Source organism: Monodelphis domestica, chromosome 3, assembly GCF_027887165.1.
Source record: "Monodelphis domestica isolate mMonDom1 chromosome 3, mMonDom1.pri, whole genome shotgun sequence".
NCBI lineage: Eukaryota > Metazoa > Chordata > Mammalia > Didelphimorphia > Didelphidae > Monodelphis > Monodelphis domestica.
The window spans coordinates 4,296,197-4,316,147 of record NC_077229.1 but is presented as its reverse complement, the minus strand read 5'-3'; positions in this window follow the sequence as shown (position 1 = coordinate 4,316,147).

Sequence of the window (19,951 nt, the reverse complement as noted above, 5' to 3'; positions counted from 1 at the left end):
AGTTGTTAAGTAAGTTGTTAACTGACTGTAACCTCATATTTCTAAAGTAACCACTTGGGGAGCAGGACAAGGCCAAAGCTTTCTCCAGATTTCCCTTAATCCTAAACTAGGCAGTTGTTCCCTGAAGGAAAGGAGATTTAGAAACAGCTCTCCTAGCCAGGACCTTAGGGCCCTGTTGCTAAGATTTAAAACAGCTGTGTTCTATTTAATTTAAGGAGAAATCAAAATTTTTTTACTCACCCGCTCTTGCATCTGTGTTTTGAAGCCATTAGCATGTTTAAAAAGACTGACTGATTTGAGCAAGTAATAAAGAGAGAAAGGAAAGCAATTTCACAGTCCTATGCCAGGCCAGAGAAACCTATTGATAGCCATGAGAGCTTGCTCTAATAGGCCATATATATGGTCAAAATTCCAAAGGACTAAACAAAAAATCAATGAAAATTGCTCCCAGTTTATGGACAGACTCAGAGCTGGGAAACAAATATGTTGATTTTGATTTGTCCAGAGAATGGGATATTAGACAATTTCATAGACAATTCATTGAGAATTGTAAAGTGGCCAATGACTAATTTAAGATTAGCTGTCTGAATTGAGACTTATGTATCTCAAGGAATTGAGGACAGAAGTAGTCTATGTTTTTACGGACCATGCACAAAAACATAAAGAGAACGATAAATGGAGGCCTTAAAGAAAGAAAATAAAATTTTAAGAGAAAAGCTGGAAAATCAGGGAATAACTCTAGCCCCTTTTCAGGAATACAGGAATTCACAATTAAACAACCAAAATATTATTATGTGGGGGGAGGGGGGGAAGGCCACTGAATGTTAAGTTGCAAAAACTGGAATCAGGTATTCAAGTGTGATATGGAAATCACTTTAAAAGACTGATATATATTAATTTAAGGTCACCAAGGAATTCAGCTATGTAATTCCTAAATGAAATCTCAAGTCAGCAGTCAACCTTTTATGGAGTTTAATTAGTTTAATTACAAACAGGAGGAAGGAAAGTATTAGAGGGAGAGAGAGAGAGAGAGAGAGAGAGAGAGAGAGAGAGAGAGAGAGAGAGAGAGAGAGAGAAGAAAAAGGGAGTGAAGGAGAATAGGGCTTAAATACCCACTCTGCTTAAGCTGAGCCAAAGGCCCAAGGTTCTGGATAGCTGAGGCAAAGAAAAGAGATCAGTCCCTATCACTCATGTGACCAAAAATGGAGAAACAGTCTCAGGGCTCCTCCACATCAAGCACCAGGCTCCAACCACCACCTCTCCTCCACACAGGAAGTCCCCAGCACTCCTGAGCTGTCCTCTACCTCATTTCCTGTGTCTCACTTGTGCCAATAGTTGCTCTAGCTTAACCCAGAACCGCCCAGAGGTCTGTCCCCTTTGCACATGTCTGTTGAAGGCCATATTCTCAAATAATTAAATCTTGAGCTTTGCTGCAGCCCTTCCTAAATCCTGTTACCCTGAATAGGGTGGAGACTGTAGTTTCCAAGACCTGATTCTGTCATTCCAAATATCACTATTGTTATTGATCAGGAAATAGCCAAATCCCATCCTCTAAAGAATGGTTTGAACAGAGTTGAGTAGTTTTGAAATTCACAATCCCCACTGAGGCCCAAGGAAGACTAATCTCTCTGATGGGTCTTGTAAACATACCAGCTATGAAATTACAATAGTTAGAGATAAGGGAAAAATAGGAGAGATAGAGAGAGACAGCAAAACTAATGTTTTGCTGGGCATATTGACAAAAGCCAATTAGGGGGCAGTCCCCTTTGGCAGGAGAGTGTACATTCAAAATAAATTCAATCAACCTTCAGTTCAAGCAACCACACCCCAAGGTTCATTCTTGATCTTGATGTAATGTAGGTTTTCTGGCATCTTTCTGCAACAGTTCATTCTCTGGATTTAGGAGATAGCACGATAGTCAAATTTTTGTACTTGTATGAGTACTTAATAAAGAGTGTAGATACAAGGAAGTCCTACGACTTAACATATGTCAAGCGTCGCAACCTCGAGTCCACATTTGTATTTCCTGTGTGCTCTGTTGGCACTATTCAGGTAAAGTCTATGCTCCTTGTTTTTTATCCCATTTCCTGGAATCAGACACAAAAATTAATCATACTCCCATAACATTTCATCAATAAATAGCAGGTACCCACAGTCTAAAGTTTTTTGGTTATGTATATTTAAACTTATATTACTGCAGAGAGAGAGGAAAAAAATTTAATTGTATGTACCTTTTGTACAAGAAATGAGGAAAGGGGAAAAAATTCAAATATTCAAAAGAAGAGCAATAATAAAAAAAATAAGGGAAAGAGAAGAAAAAATCATGAATTCAATGTTTTTGAAAAAACAGCATCTACTTGTCAATGGATTATTATCTTCAATGCATGTGATAGGATACAGTCAATCAGTCTCAGGAGAAAATACTCTCTTTACATGTGAGCAATGAATCCAAGAGTACCTTTCTCCAACCTTTATAGATGTTGGAGTAGTTAACAATATTTGGAATGGTCCTTCCCAAAAAGGCTGAGTTGATCCAGTACGCTGGAAATTTTTAATATACACCTTGTCTCCTGGGTTCAGGTCATGAAGTGAAAAGTCTAGTGGTCCAGCTTGTATTGCAGTTCCAGATTCATGAAGTTCACGCAGTTTATGCTGTAATTCCTGTATATAGGAAGCAATAGTAGTATCTCCCCCTAATAGTGATGTATATGCTGGGGAGAAAGGCTTAGCCTGTATAGGTGGATGTCCAAAAACCATCTTAAATGGTGAAATATGTAAGTCTCCTCTAGGCTTGCTTCTAAGATAAAATAGGACCAAGGGGAGAATTTCAGACCATTTTAAATGGGTCTCAGTGCATAATTTGCCAGTCATAGTTTTAAGTTCTTTATTCATCCTTTCAACTTGGCCTGAGCTCTGGGGATGATATGGAACATGGAATTTGGGAGTTATCCCCAAGCAAGAATATATTTGGTTTAAGACAGAATCGGTAAAATGACTTCCTCTATCAGAATTAATAAGTGCTGGCAGGCCAAAAAGAGGAATAATTTCCTTTAAAAGCACCTTAGCAACAAAAGCCTCTATGGCTCGCATCCTGGTCAGTTGATCTACTATGACTAGACAAAATTTATAATGTCCAGTCTTTGGCTTTGTTATGAAATCTATCTGTAGGTGCTCAAAAGGTATGTAAGCCAGAGGACACCTACTGAAAGCTTTGCTATGAAATGCGTGTTGGTTATATGCCTGGCAGATAGAGCAGGCTGAACACACTTTAGAGGCTATGGTAGTTATACCGGGGGCTATGCATACTCTCTTAACACAGTCCACGATGCCGTGGGGACCAAAGTGACCATTTTTATGAACAGATTGGCAAATTAGGTGATAGAAACTTCTAGGGACCAGGGGTTTCCCTTCAGACGATACCCACACTCCATTAATCTGTTTTGCTTTAAATTTTTGTTTCCATTTTCCACTTCCTTTTCATTATAGGAAAGTGATAAATTTAAATCATCAATGGTTGTTAATGTTAAAATTAATCCAGGTCCTTCTATTGCTGCTAGCTTTACAGAGGCATCTGCTCAGTCATTTCCTCTGGAGACAGGGTCAGAGCCACTTGTATGGGCAGAGCAATGAACTACAGCTAGGGCTATAGGCAGTTTGAGAGCAGAAAGAACTTCATTAATAATTTATGCATTAGCTATGGATTTTCCAGCTGAGGTTAAAAATCCTCTCTGGAGCCATAGCATCCCAACTGAGTGACAAATGCCAAAAGCATTTCTAGAATCTGTATAAATGTTTGCCTTTTTACCCTTGGCAATTATACAGGCATGTTTCAGAGCTATGAGTTCTGTCCCTTGAGCGCTAATATTAGAGGGCAATGAAGCTGACCACTCAGTGGCAAATTCTGTGACTACAGCAGCTCCAGTGTAGCGTATGCCATCTCTCATAAAAGAAGAACCATCAGTAAATAAGAAAGACCTGAGTTGTTTAAGGGAGTGTCCAAGAGATCATCTCGAGGCTTTTCTGACATGGACACTAGTGTTTCACAACTATGTAATGGTTCTCCTGAAGTTGGTAAATCTGGAAGCAAGGTGGCAGGGTGAAGAGTTGAACAGCATTTCAAGGTAATGTTTTCATTGTTTAACAAGGTTATTTCATACCTTGTAATTCGCTGATGTAAATCTTGAAATTTCTCAGACTTGTGAATGTTAAAAATTTCCCCATCGGGGAATTCTCAACTGGAACAATTCCCTACTGGGAATATTCCCCATTTGGAATGTGAGAACTCTACTTGAATCAGAAATGGGAGGACTTCTACTCCACCCATACTTAAGACTGCTTTAGGGGAGAAAACTCCTTGCTAAACAGTGAAAGAACTTAAACCCATACTTATAATGAGGCAAAAAGTTCTTTAAGCCATGCCTATTTTTATAAGTAATACAAAGGGATGCTAAGTACCTGTTAAAGGTCAGGCAACTTGTAAACTTTCCAGGAGCAAAGAGGTGAAAACTTATTCAGAGGTTTTTTCTGGTTAAAACTTACTAAAGGAATTAGTTGACATAGCAGTGTTTTTTCTGGTTCAAACTTACTAAAAGGGATTAATCTACTTAGCTGTGAATTCAGAATGGGCTGTCCTTTGGAAAACGTCTACTGTGATTGGTAGATGTAAGGACTTAGGGGAGGTGACATAGGAGAAATTGCCCTTTAAATAAGAGCTCAGATAGGAGCTCAAAGGACTCATTCTGAAACATTCAGATTGAGTATGGAGCTGGTGAAAGCAGCTGAGATGATGCTGGCCTGGTGTCACTAGAATCCTTGCTTGGACAGATCTTGTGGTGAGTGATAAAAGACTGACTGATTCTCTCTCTCTTAAGACTCAGGTCTAGGCCATGTTGGTTTAAGGTCCTTCATACTTATACCTTTCTCTCTCTCTCTTTCTTTGATTACTCATTGTATTATTAATTAAATTCTCTATAAAACCCAGTTGACTTGGGTATATTCATAATTGGGAATAATTCCCTAGGGACCACCTTATATTTGATTTAAAACAAGACACTGAAGTGAAAACATTTTCTGTGGCCACAATTTACTCACCCACTCTTATATCTACTATAATTTATATCTTCCACTATTATACTCACTAGAGTTTACAACCTCAACCATTTTAACTCTTACAGTTTAAGGCTCCAACTCTTTTAAATTTTACACTGATCAGAAAATGCCTGTGTTCTGTGTCTTAGCAACAATGGTTCTGCTTCATGTGGGCACATAATTGTTAATGGGCATCCCAATATTAGATCAACAGTTTTTGTCACTAGTGAGGCTGTAGCAGCTACTCCTCTAAGACATGGTAGTGCTCCTGATGCTACTGGGTCCAATTGGACAGAATAATAGGAAATTGGGCGCTTAGAAGGTCCCAAAGTTTGAGTTAAAATACCTGAAGCTACCCCTCTTCGCTCATGTACATACAAAGTAAATGGCTTGTTGTAACCTGGGATGCCTAGAGCGGGGTCAGACAGGATAGACTTTTTTAGATCTGATAGAGCTGACAGGTGTTCTGGTTCTAATTTGAGGGGTTCAGGGACCGAATCCCTTGTTAGTGCTATAAGGGGTTTAGTAATTTCCCCATAGCAAGGAATCCATTGTCTACAAAACCCTGTTGCTCCCAAAATTGCTCTCAACTGTTTCTTAGTGGTAGGAGCACTTAAAATTTGAATATTCTCAATTCGTTTGGGAGAAATAAAGCGAGCACCTGCAGTCAGGATGAACCCCAAATATTCTACTTTAGGGTGGTACCACTGAAACTTATCCTTCGAGATCTTATGACCTCTTTTGTGCAATTCCAAAAGAAGGTGCTTGCTATCTTCCTGACATGTTTCCACATCTGTGGAGGCCAAGAGTAGGTCATATACATACTTGATTAATTTGCTGTTTTTAAATTTTATATTATCTGTATCTTGGCTCAAAATTTGCTCAAATAAGCTCGGGCTGTCTACAAAACTTTGTGGCAAACGAGTCCAGCAGTATTTACGGCCCTGCCAGGTGAAAGCAAAGATATGTCTCGAGTTTTCATGTATGGGTATGGAAAAGAAGGCTGAGCACAAGTATACTACTGTAAAGTATGTAGCTGTGCTAGTAATAGAAGAAATAATAGTATTGATATTGGAAACTACGGAGTGTCTCTTTATAATGTGATTGTTCACAGCCCTCAAATCCTGCACGAATCTATACAGGTGTTTGCCATTGGGGCCTCTTTTTGGTTTTTTAACGGGCAGGATGGGCATGTTGTATTCAGATTTACAAGGGATTATTATTCCCAGTGCAATTAATGAGTTAATTACTGGGGTAATTCCCTCAATTGCCTCTTTTGAGAGGGGATACTGAGGAATGGAAGGAGGTGGGCTAGATTTAGTTTTTATCTGCACAGGAACAGCTGACTTAAGTAAACCTACATCAGAAGATGTAGCCCAAAGAGACTCCGGTACATCTTCAGGTATTGCAAAGGTGGGATGTTCTTCTTTCTCCTGAATCTCTGAGAGAATTAAAGATTGCTCCTAAACTTCCAATGATAAGGAACCATCTGGGAAGCAGGTTATTGTGGCTCTGAGTTTGCATAGAAGGTCCCTCCCCAGAAAATTTAAAGGGGAGTCAGGCATCAAAAGGAAGGAATGTTGTACCTCTAGGGGTCTTACAGATACCATTCTAGGGGGAAGGCTTTTAACTCATTGGGTTATTCCTGATACTCCCATTACATTCTCTGAGCCAACAGAATAACATTGTAAATCAGGTGTTCTCTTTAATACATACCAGGAAGCTCCAGTGTCTAATAGACAATCATAATAGGTGTTACCCACCTTTTAAGTAACATGGGGTTCATTAGTATGGGGGGTAGTGGATAGGGACAACAGGTAGTAGGACATCAGGGTCCGGAAAATCAATGGTTGTATCCTCTGATTCCAGTGCCCCAGTCCCCTCCCCTCACTGGACACCTTCATTGTGTTTGGGAAGTTCCTTGGGCACCCCCCTGAAGGGCACCCCCCTGAGGGGCATTCGCACCTCAAGTATTTTTTGGACGAGCACCATTTTTTATATTTTGTTGTGGAGTTATTTCATTTGAGTTATCATTACCCCAATATCCATTCCTATAGTCATCATTCCTAAAGTTGTGGTTTTCATTGTCATAATTATATTTATTTCTATAATTATCACTTCTTTAGTTGTTATTAAACTGAGTATTCCTTTCTATAATCTTGAGAAAAGCTCTACACTGTACCTTATTGTGGCCCTTCTTCCCACAGAAGTGGCAGGTAATGGATTGATAACTAGATTTCTGGAGAGGGGCAAGTGTCGTTGGTTCATTATCATGCCCACTTTCTAATTTAGTTATCCTATCTATTACACATCTCATTTTTTTCTTCATTTCCTCCATGTCATCATTATTTTCTTCCTCCTTTTCTTTGTTTCCCTTTAAAACATATATAGCTGTTTTTCACAATTCTTCAAGGTCCATATCTGACCATCTTGGGCATTGTGTTCTAAAATAATTCTTAATTGCTTTGCAAGAGTTATTGACAAAGATCCTTCTAACTTGTCTTAAGCTATTCTCTTTAGTTAGGTCCCAATCCAAGTATCTGTCCCCAAACTCGATTATTCTATCCATGAATCTGGAGGGTGTTTCTTCCTTCTTTTGTTTAATTTTTTCAAGTTCCATCCACTTATCTGTACTGTCTGCACATTCCTTCATTGCCGTGAGGATGGCCTCTCTACAACGGTATAGTTGTAGATCATCCTCAGGGTTGTTATAGTCCCATTCGGGATCCTGAGATGGCCAATGTGCTGCATTATGCCCCTGGGTTTTGTTGACATGAGCAATTATTTTATTTTTTTCACGTTCAGTTAAAAAAGCCTGTAGCAAGTTCTCAACTTCCTTGTAAGATGAATTATACTGAAAAAATATGTCTCCCATCTTTTTTGCTACTAGAAAAGGATCTTGTTCATATGTGGGGATATTTCGTGTAAATTCATTTATTTCTTGGGGAGTAAACGATATCCTATGTCTTAAAGTCACCACATCCCCATTCTGTCCTATTTCAGATACTTTTCTTAGAGGAAACAGGCCTCTAGTTGAATTTTGTACCTGTGTGTCAGTTTGACAAGGACAGGTTTCTCTAGGAGGACAATCTCCTTTGTGTTGGAATTTGGTTTTCTGTAGGAGAGGAAACATGAGAAACTGGGATTGCAGGGGAAGGGTTTTGGGGATTAAATTCAGTCAAGATTTGCACTACACGAGAGAAGCAGTCTGTTAACTGAACTATAGGGAAGGTTTTTTTCCATCTCTATTTCAGGGAAGGAAATTTCCTCATTCATAGGTTCAGAAACAGGTCTGTTTCTGGTAGAGTGGGTGTTTGCCCATTGATCCTGTAAGAAACATTTTAGATCTTCTAATTGGGCTTGCATTTTATCCTCAATTTTTTTCATTTTACCATCTCTAAATATAGTATTGAGGAGTACGAAAATGACATTACATATTAATATAAAAAATTGGAGGTATCCTGAATTCCTCAATGCCCCTAATTCTTCAACTGCCATATAAATGTCAAAGAATGTAGTACTCATTTATATATATATATATATATATATATATATATATATATATATATATATATATATATATATAATTTTTTTTTTGTAATTATTTCTCTAACAATCTTCACAAAACACGTGGGGAGCAGGGCAAAGCAAAAAACTTTCCACAGGGTTATTTTGTTGTTGTTGTTTTTGTTTTTTTTTACTCCTAATCTAGGCAGTTGTTCCTTAAGGGAAAGGATATTTAGAAACGTCTCTCCCAGCCAGGACTTTAGGGTCCTGTTGCTAAGATTTAAAACAGCTGTTTTCTATCTAACTATCAGAGTCACACAGCTGGGAAGTATCTGAGATCCGATTTGAAACTAGGACCTTCTATCTCTAGGTCTGGCTCTCAATCCACTGAGCTACCCAGCTGCCCCTTAAGATTAACGGGAAGAAAAAGAAAAACTGTTGATTCCAATTTAACTTAAAGAGAAAAGAGAAGAGAGAAGTTTTTATACTCACTTGTTCTAGCAGCTGTGTCTTTAAGCCAAGTTAGCTGTTAAAAAGGACTAAGTGGTGAGAAGGTAGAGTAAAAATGCAAGGAATTTCAGAAGTTTATTGAGAGAATTCTTTAGACTCCCATGTGGTCAGCTACAATGTGACAAGGAAATCACTTTAAAAGACTGATATATATTAATTTAAGGTCGCCAAGGAATTCAGCTATGTAATTCCTAAATGAAAACTCAAGTCAGCTGTCAACCATTTTATGGTGTTTTAATTACAAATAGGAGGAAGAAAATTATTAGAGGGAGAGAGAGAGGGAGGAAAAAGGAAGAGAAGGAGAATAGGGCTTAAATACCCACTCTGCTTAAGCTGAGCCAAAGGCCCAAGGCCCTGGATAGCTGAGGCAAAGAAAAGACATCAGTCCCTATCACTCACGTGACCAAAAATGGAGAAACAGTCTCAGGGCTCCTCCCCATCAAGCACCAGGCTCCAACCACCACCTCTCTTCCACACAGGAAGTCCCCAGCTCTCCTGTGTTGTCCTCTACCTCACTTCCTGTGTCTCACTTGTGCCAATGGTGGCTCTAGCTTAACCCAGGACCGCCCAAAGGTCTGTCCCCTTTGCACATGTCTGTTGAAGGCCATATTCTCAAATAATTAAATCTTGAGGTTTGCTGTAGCCCTTCCTAAATCCTGTTACTCTGAGTAGGGTGGAGATTGTAGTTTCCAAGACCTGATTCTGTCATTCCAAGTATCTCTATTGTTATTCATCAGGAAATAGCCAAATCCCATCCTCTAAAGAATGTTTTGAACAGGGTTGGTTAGTTTTGAAATTCACAGAAGGAGATTTAAGTGGAAAAGTTGATGCTCAGAGACAGTCCCCCTCTCTCGGCTTTGGAAGCCTGGGTCCAATTGCAAGAAAGATAGTTACACCTGGAGACTTCCTCAGCTGCATTGGATAGCCATGTTGTCCTTTGTGCTCCAACATGCCCTAAGCACTCCACAGTGCTTTGCTGCATCACCCTCTCAGCCATTGAACCTTCTTATTGGTTTCTTCTGTCTGTTCAGCCGAAGCAGTCTTCACATGCTGGGTGAACAAAGCCTTGGTTCACCAGGGGTCTACGACCCGATGGCTACCCACAGAAGGTTTAGCCGGCCTGTCAAAGCTGTTGCTCGGGGTGTGGCAGCTGCAGCATGCTAGCAGCTACTAGGAGCCACAAGTGAGAGCTGGGTGTCAGGTGAGGGTCAAAGGTTGGAGAGCTGCCCTAAGAGGGCACAACAAGCCCTCCATACCAGAGATACTACCCCTCCCTGAGCACCCCATACACCCCAGAAATAACATTACAATAATAAAATTATAATAAAAATACTTGTGGAAATAATATTCCAAATAAGATAAATGATAACACAACAAAATACCCAACAACAATATATCTAAATTTGAGCTATCCCCAGGGTGAAAATCTACCTCATAATGGGGTATCCCAGAAAAATAAAATCAGCTGTTCCTGTTCAAATTAAGACAAGAAGTGGGCCAGCTCCCTCTATTCCTCAGTACACCCTATCAAAACAGTTAATTGAGGGAATAACACTAGTTATAAATTCATTAATTGAGCAACAAAAAATTCCATGTAAATCAAAATATAATATACCTATTTTACCTCTTAAAAGCCAAAATTAGGCCCAGATGGTAAAGTAGTATATTCATTCATCCAAGATTTAACATCTGTAAATAATCATATCATAAAAAGACATCCTGTGGTTTCAAACGTAAACAAAATAATTTCCTCTTCCACAGTGACTTACTTTACTGTAGTGGACTTGTGCTCAGCTTTTTTTTTTTTTTGGATACCTATTAATGAAGATTCCAGGAATATATTTGCCTTTATCTGGAAAGGTTCCCAGTGGTCCTGTTGTTGTTTACCACAAGAGTACGTGGAAAGCCCTACCCTGTTTGCACAAATTTTGAGCCAAGACACAGAACATATAAAATTTAAAATTAAGTTAATTAAATATGTGGATGACTTGCTCTTGGTCTCACCAAATGCCACAGCATGTCAAGCAGTAGTAAACATCTTCTTTTAGAACTACATAAAAGGGGCCACAAGATCTCAAAGACAAAGGTTTAGTGGTATCACTCAATGTGGAATATTTAGAGTTCATTTTAACTGCTGGTGCCCATTCTATTTCACTTAGGTGCATTGAAAATATTCAAAAATTCAGTGTTTCTACCACTAAGAACTGTTAAAAGCAATCTTAGGAACAACAGGATTTTGTAGACAGTGGATTCCTTGCTGTGGGGAAATCACTAAACCCCTTATAGCACTACCAAAGCATTCAGTCTCTGAACCACTCAAAGCCAGAACACCTGTCAGCTCTGTCAAATTTAAAACAGGCTATCCTGTCTGCTCCTGCTTTAGGCATCCCAGATTATACAAACATTTACTTTTGTTAAGGGTAAAATTAGATTTGATGACTGAATATATTAGTGGTCACCAGGCATTTAAATTCAATCCCAATAAAATACTCAAGACAGTTTGGAATTTTTATGGTGGTTTAATTACAATAGTTGGAAGAAATTAAGAAGAAGAGTGAGAGGAAAGGGAATTGCAATACTCTGGCAAGCCAGGTATGCCAAGAGGCCTTCTCAATCTAGCTTGGCTTCCAGCCACAAGGTCTCCTCTGAGATGAGGGGCCTCCTTGAAGGATAATGCTTTTCAGAGGTCAAGGAAAGGAGGAATCAGTCTTATCACTCACTAAGGTTGCTCAGGGAAAACACCCCACCTAAACCACGCTTCAAAGCTTCTCCCAGTAACCTCACTGCCTAGCCGCAAATGCCAAACACCACCAAGAGCTCCCAACACCACTGAGCGAGCGCTCACAGGAAGTGATGTGAAATATATAGTCAGTTCTTTACATCACTTCTTGAATCTCACATGTACCAATGGTAGATTAAGCTTGGCTTAGGACAGCCCAAGGGGTCAGTCAGTTGTTTCTTATTTGTCATTGGCTAGCACGTGTCAGTCATAGTCCATCTCACCAAACAGTTAATCCTTAAGTGGGGGTGTATACATTCCTGGTTGCTAGAATTCTAAAGACGAAGCAGGGTGGAGTAAATCTAAAATTCATACTTCATATGTACATGAGCAGAGAGGGGTGGCTTCAGGTGTTTTAACCTGAACTTTGGGACCAATTCAGCATCTGGTTGTTTATTATTTGGCCCAGCTGGACCCAGTAGCTTCAGGAACACCACCATGCTTTAGAGGCATAGCTGCCACAGATTTATTAGTAACAAAAGCTGCTTATCTAGTATTGGAATGCCCATTACCAATTATGTGCCCACATGAAGCAGAAGCATTGTTACTAAGGCATAAACACAGGTATTTTCAGATCAAAGATTCACAAAATATGATGTAAACTTGTTGGGCAACAAAAATATCACTTTAAAATGTAGTACAACTCTTAACCCTGCAACTTGCTTCCTGATTTGCCAGTTTCAGGAGAACCATTACATAGCTGTGAATCTTAAGTGTCCCTGGCTAAAACCTCGAGAGAATCTCATGGACACTTCTTTAGACAAACCACACTTAGTCTTATTCACTGATGGTTTATAATGACGTGCTCTTGGCCTGGGGCTCTGATGAGGGTTTTCTCTGTAATATTCTGGTACTTTTTCTTCACTTTCATCTTCCAAAATCAGTGACACTATTTCCCCCATTTTACAGATCAGAAACAATCATTAATCACAGTCCTTGAACCACATACTCTATATCAAAAACATGACATCAGTTATTGTGGCTCCCATTTGCTCCAATAATCTAGTCCCTTTTCTCTTATAGTATGTCAACTTCCTGTAATCTTGGCTACAAATGGGTAAGTGAAATATTACTGTATTTTGTCCTACAGACTTGTGGGATTGAAATAAATTGTGTCCTGATTCAAGGACCTGTTATAAATAAATTTATTTTCCTTTTACTTAGAATTCTCACACATAAGAATTTGATAGTCTATATTTCTTCCAGAAGTTATCTTTTCTCTTTTATTTGGATTTTTTGATGTTTTTTATTTCTCTTGCCAAGTGATTCATATACCTCATAACTCAGCCATACATCCCTAAGTGATCCATATGTTTTTCAACACCTTCTTCAGGAGGAAATGTATAATTATTCTAAAATGCAAAGTTTAAGTTCTTTTGAGAGTAATTTTAGGTTAAGAAACATGATACCTCTTCAAATCCAAAAAGTGAACTCTTTGGAGAAGGTACCATGAAGATGGCTCCACAGTCCACACACTGCACCAGAAGATCCAGAGTAAACTTTGGGATGTGCTGATTTGAACTGTGTGGGGTGGAATGTATTTTTTTAAATGTATATTCTTATGCTGAAGGGGACTGCCCCCTAACTGGATTTTTGCCAATGGGCCTAGCAATCATTGTCTTTGTTATCTTTTCCTCTTATCCTCAAATTATTGTGATTTCAAAGTTGGTTATGTTTACAAGATCTATTGGAGAGACTAGTCTTCCATGGATCTCAGGGGGGTATGTATAATTGAAAATCTGTTACCTTAAAAATGAACTACATTTACTGGAAGCCCACTGACTCTCTGTTGTTACATACTTCCTGTAGACAGGGGATATTAGAGAGTGGGTGTTCCTCTTGGGGCTCTTTGGCATGTTGGCAAGCATAGTGGTGGTAAGGCATGTGTTATGAACTGGCTGATCAGCCATGGGAAGGTGGTCATGGTTTTTCTTTATTTTTTATTCCCTTTATTCCTTTATTTCTAATGACCATTAATAAATCTTTAAATATAATATTTTTATTATTAAGATTTAATTTTTACACATGGTTCAAGAAGGATTCTGAATCGAAGGTTATGGTAATCTATATGAGATACTAACTTGATAATATGGAACAGTTTATAAACAACTTAAATATAAACCTGGGGTATGGAAACAATGCTGATAATAACAGCAATGATACCAATATTATTAAACCATTAAACAGAGTAGAGCAAGAAGAGGTAACTGGAAAAGTTAATCTATGCCCCATTAGAGATCTACCAGTAGTAACCCAGAATGAAGTGCACAAAGTAAGAACACATAAGAAATTTTCCCCAGAGGACCTTGAATCTATAAAGAGAAGAACCCCAAATTTTAGCGATGAACCTAATAAGGAGATGCAAAAGGCAATATAATTTTATGACCCAGATTTTAATGATTTTCCACTCCTTATGAAAGAGGTACTTACAAAGAGAGAGGAATAAGTTCATTGAGGAGACTAGATCAAACCCTCTTTTGAAATCATGGCCAGAAAATTTAAAGCTTGATACAGCAGATGATGGGGTATATGAAGAAAGTTATTGAAGCAAGGAATGCCAATATGGAGGTCATGAGGAGATAAACAGAAAGGCCTAATGCATGGTCCAAATTTGAGGCCATTAAGTGAAAAGTATTAGAAGCACCTGTGGTTTTCCTAGAGAGGATAACTGATGTAGCTGAAACTCTCCTGGGAATGGATGCACTTGATGAAGGCACCATTGCCCACATTAAGAGAATTTTTGTAAAGAATGCTGTGCCAAAGGTTAGGCAATTCATTAAATCCAATTACCCAGATTTGGAAAAGCTTGATTTGGAGGAATTGAGGAGAAAGGCCACATATTTGCCTAATGACCCTGAAGAGAAAAATGATGAAAGATTCCATTGTAGAAGATTTAAGAAGGAAACTGTGGGAAGGTGAATTAAAGACAAAGGAAAGTAAGATTAAGGAGGTAAAAGCAGTAGCTGCTTTGAGATCTTTGCAGCTAAGGTATTATAATAACTATAGGCCTAGTGAAAGAAGATCAGGTCCTAGGCACTGTTTCCTTTGTGACAGGATTGGACACCTATTGGAATGCAAATTTAGGAAGCAAGTCAGCAGGCAAATGAATAGGAATGCTGTTTTTTTTTTGTTGTTGTTTAATTTTAATTTAATTTAATTTTTAAACCATTACCTTCTGTCTTAGAATCTACACTGTGTATTGGTTTTAAGGTAGAAGAGTGGTAACAGCTAGGTAGGGGGTTAAGTACACAGTATTAATTTTAAGACAAAAGGTAAAGGTTATTTTAAAAAAATTATTATTTTTTTTATTTGAGCATTTCCAAACATTATTCACTGGAGACAAAGATCATTTTCTTTTCTTCCCCCTCACCCCCACCTCTCCCATAGTTGATGAGCGATTCCAACTGGGTATCACATGTGTTCTGGATTCGAACCCATTTCCATGTTGTTGGTATTTACATTAGAGTGTTCACTTAGAGTCTCTCCTCAGACATATCCCCTCAACCCCTGTAGTCAAGCAGTTGCTTTTCCTTGGTGTTTTTACTTCCACAGTTTGTCCTCTGCTTCTGGATAGTGTTTTTCTCCTAGATCCCTGCAGATTGTTTAGGGACATTGCATTGCCACTAATGGAGAAGTCCATTACGTTCGATTGAACCACAGTGTATCAGTCTCTGTGTACAATGTTTTCCTGGTTCTGCTCCTCTTGCTCTGCATCACTTCCTGGAGGTTGTTCCAGTCTCCATGGAATTCCTCCACTTTATTATTCCTTTTAGCAGAATAGTATTCCATCACCAACATATGCCACAATTTGTTCAGCCATTCCCCAATTGATGAGCATCCCCTCATTTTCCAATTTATGGCCACCACAAAGAGCGCAGCTATGAATATTCTTGTACAAGTCTTTTTCCTTATTATATCTTTGGGGTACAAATCCAGCAATGCTATGGCTGGATCAAAGGGCAGACAGTCTCTTATCACCCTTTGGGCGTAGTTCCAAATTGCCCTCCAGAATGGTTGGATCAATTCACAACTCCACCAACAATGAATTAATGTCCCTACTTTGCCACATCCCCTCCAGCATTCATTACTTTCCTCTGCTGTCATGTTAGCCAATCTGCTAGGTGGGAGGTGATACCTCAGAGTTGTTTTGATTTGCATCTCTCTGATTATAAGTGATTTAGAACATTTTCCTTTTTCATGTGCTTATTAAGAGTTTTGATTTCTTTATCTGAAAACTGCCTGTTTATGTCCCTTGCCCATTTATCAATTGGAGAATAGCTTGATTTTTTGGTACAATTGATTTAGCTCTTTGTAAATTTGAGTAATTAAACCTTTGTCACAGGTTTTAATGAAGATTGTTTCCCAATTTGTTGCTTCCCTTCTGATTTTAGTTACATTGGTTTTGTTTGTACAAAACCTTTTTAATTTAATGTAGTCAAAATTATTTATTTTACATTTTGTGACTCTATGTCTTGCTTGGTTTTAAAGACTTTCCCTTCCCAAAGGTCTGACATGTATACTACTCTGTGTTTGCCTAATTTACTTATCGTGGGGTATATGGGGTGTTCAGGGAGGGGTAGTATCTCTGGTATGGAGGGCTTGTCATGCCCTTCTAGGGCAGCTCTCCAGCCTCTGACCCTCACCTGACACCCAGCTCTCACTTGTGGCTCCTAGTAGCTGCTAGCATGCGGCAGCAGCCACACCCCGGGCAACGGCTTTGACAGGCCAGCTAAACCTTGTGAGGGTAGCCATCGGGTCGTCTTCGACCCCTGGTGAACTAGGGCTTTGCTCACCCAGCATGTGAAGACTGATTTGGCTGAACAGGCGGAAGAAACCAATAAGAAGGTTCAACGGCTGAGATGGCGACACAGCAAAGCACTGTGGAGTGCTTAGGGCGTGTTGGAGCACAAAGGACAACATGGCCATCCAATGCAGCTGAGGAAGTCTCCAGATGTAACGACTTTTCGTGCCACTGGACCCAGGCTTCCAAAGCCAAGAGAGTGGGACTGTCTCTATGCATTGACTTTTCCACTTAAATCTTCATGCACAAGTGTCTTTGTGCACAAAAACGCACAAAGACAATAGTCATCCTCGGTTACTGAGAGACAACTACTACTACTTATCATTTCCTTCTTTATGTTCAAGTCATTCACCCATTTTGAATTCATCTTGGTGTAGGGTGTAAGGTGTTGATCCAAACCTAATCTCTCCCACACTGTCTTCCAATTTTCCCAGTTTTTATCAAATACTGGGTTTTTGTCCCAAAAGCTGGGATCTTTGGGTTTATCATATACTGTCTTGCTGAGGTCATTTACCCCAAGTCTATTCCACTGATCCTCCTTTCTGTCTCTTAGCCAGTATCAAATTGTTTTGATGACTGTTGCTTTGTAATATAGTTTGAGATCTGGGACTGCAAGGCCCCCTTACTTTGTATTTTTTTTTTCATTATTTCCCTGGATATCCTTGATCCTTTGTTCTTCCAAATAAACTTTGTTAGGGTTTTTTTCTAAATCAGTAAAGAAATATTTTGGAAGTTCAATGGGTATGGCACTGAATAGATAAATAAGTTTGGATAGGATGGTCATTTTTATTATATTGGCTCATCCTACCCATCAGTATTTAATGTTTTTCCAATTGCTCAGGTCTAGTTTTAGTTGTGTGGAGAGTGTTTTGTAGTTATGTTCATATAGTTCCTGTGTTTGTCTTGGGACATAGATTCCTAGGTATTTTATTTTGTCTAAGGTGATTTTGAATGGGATTTCTCTTTCTAGTTTTTGCTTCTAAAATGGGTTAAAGATATATAGAAATGCTGATGACTTTATGCGGGTTTATTTTGTATCCTGCAACTTTGCTAATGTTGTTGATTATTTCAATTAGCTTTTTGGTTGAATCTCTAGGATTCTTTAAGTAGACCATCATGTCATCTGCAAAGAGTGATAACTTGGTCTCCTCCTTGCCTATTTTGATGCCTTCAATTCCTTTATCTTCTCTAATTGCTACTGCTAGTGTTTCTAGTACAATGTCAAATAGTGGAGGTGATAATGGGCATTCTTGTTTCACTCCTGATCTTATTGGGAATGAATCTAGTTTATCCCCATTGCAGATGATATTAGCTGATGGTTTTAGATATATACTGTTTATTATTTTTAGGAACGACCCTTCTATCCCTATGCTTTCTAGTGTTTTTAATAGGAATGGGTGTTTTATCAAAGGCTTTTTCTGTGTCTATTGAAATAATCATGTGATTTTTGTTGATTTGCTTGTTGATATGGTCAATTATGTGGATGGTTTTCCTAATGTTGAACCAGCCTTGCATCCCGGGTAGAAATTGTACTTGATCATGGTGGATGACCCTTCTGATCACTTGCTGGAGTCTTTTTGCTAGTATCCTATTTAAGATTTTTGCATCTATATTCTTTAGGGAGATTGGTCTATAGTTTTCTTTCTCTGTTTTTGACCTGCCTGGTTTTGGAATCAGTACCACGTTTGTGTCATAAAAGGAGTTTGGTAGAACTCCCTCTTTGCTTATTATGTCAAATAGTTTGTATAGTATTGGGATTAACTGTTCTTTGAATGTTTGATAGAATTCACTTGTGAATCCATCTGGCCCTGGGGATTTTTTCTTAGGGAGTTCTTTGATGGCTTGTTGGATTTCATTTTCTGATATGGGATTATTTAAGAATTCTATTTCTTCTTCTGTTAGTCTAGGCACTTTGTATTTTTGTATATATTCGTCAATATCCCCTAAATTGGTGTATTTATTGCCATATAATTGGGAAAAGTAATTTTTAATGATTGCCTTAATTTCGTCTTCATTGGAGGTGCTGTCCCCCTTTTCATCTTTGATGCTGTTAATTTGCTTTTCTTCCTTCCTTTTTTTAATTAGATTGACCAGTACTTTGTCTATTTTGTTTGTTTTTTCAATGTACCAGTTTTTAGTCTTCTTTATGAAATCAATAGTTTTATCACTTTTGATTTTTATTAATTTCTCCCTTAATTTTTAGGATCTCTAGTTTTGTTTTCTTCTGGGGTTTTTTAATTTGTTCGCTTTCAAGTTTTTTTATTTGCATGTCCAATTCATTGATATCTGCCCTCCCTAGTTTGTTAATATATGCCCTCAGGGATATGAATTTACCTCTGATTACTGCTTTGGCTGTATCCCAAAAGGTTTGGAAGGATGTCTCCCCAATGTCATTTTCCTTGATGAAATTATTAACTGTTTCTATGATTTCTTCTCTAACTAACCAATTTTCGAGTATCATATTATTTAATTTCCAATTAATTTTTGATTTGGTTTTCCATTCCATATACCCTTACTGATTGTTATTTTTATTGCCTTGTGATCTGAAAGGGCTGCATTTATTATTTCTGCTTTTCTGAATTTGTATGCCATGTTTATGTGACCTAGTGTATGGTCAATCATGGATCAGGACCGCAAGATTCTGCCTACCTCTACTTGCCAAGTCCTGCCCTTCATCAGAGGGAATTCCCCAACCCTCTTTCCAGACTTTTTACCCTTCACTGTGATGTGAGCTCATAGCAGGCACTGAGGGGTAGTGAGGAAAGGGACCCTCAACTTCTGAAATGTGGCATTTCTCAGAAGTTAAACCTGGTTAAACATCAACTACAAAACCTGTTGTTTCAGCATCAAACATTAACTGTAGATAGGTGGTACCAACTCTGTGTTCAGGATCTGTAATAATTTATACTGGGCATCAGTTTTGTGCCTAATTAGTTTTATCAAGTACTCACATTTTTCTTAGAATTGTAACATCATTAACTTCCTATAGCAGTCCTCCAGGGTGTCACGTCTCTCACCCCATGTTCTCATTGCCAAAGGACAGGGAAGCCTCTCTCTCATTGACCAATTATGACAAGATGGGCAATGTGGAACAAGGGGTCTGTGCACTGGGGATCTGGCATTCCAGAGGAATACCCCAAATCTGTGCATGCTCCCTATTCCCTATCACATCACACCCTTGAAACATACCCACCCCTGAATTTTCCCCCCTTCCAGGGTTTCCAGGAAAGGTGAAGATTTCTGTGGAATAGGGGATGTCAAGCTCC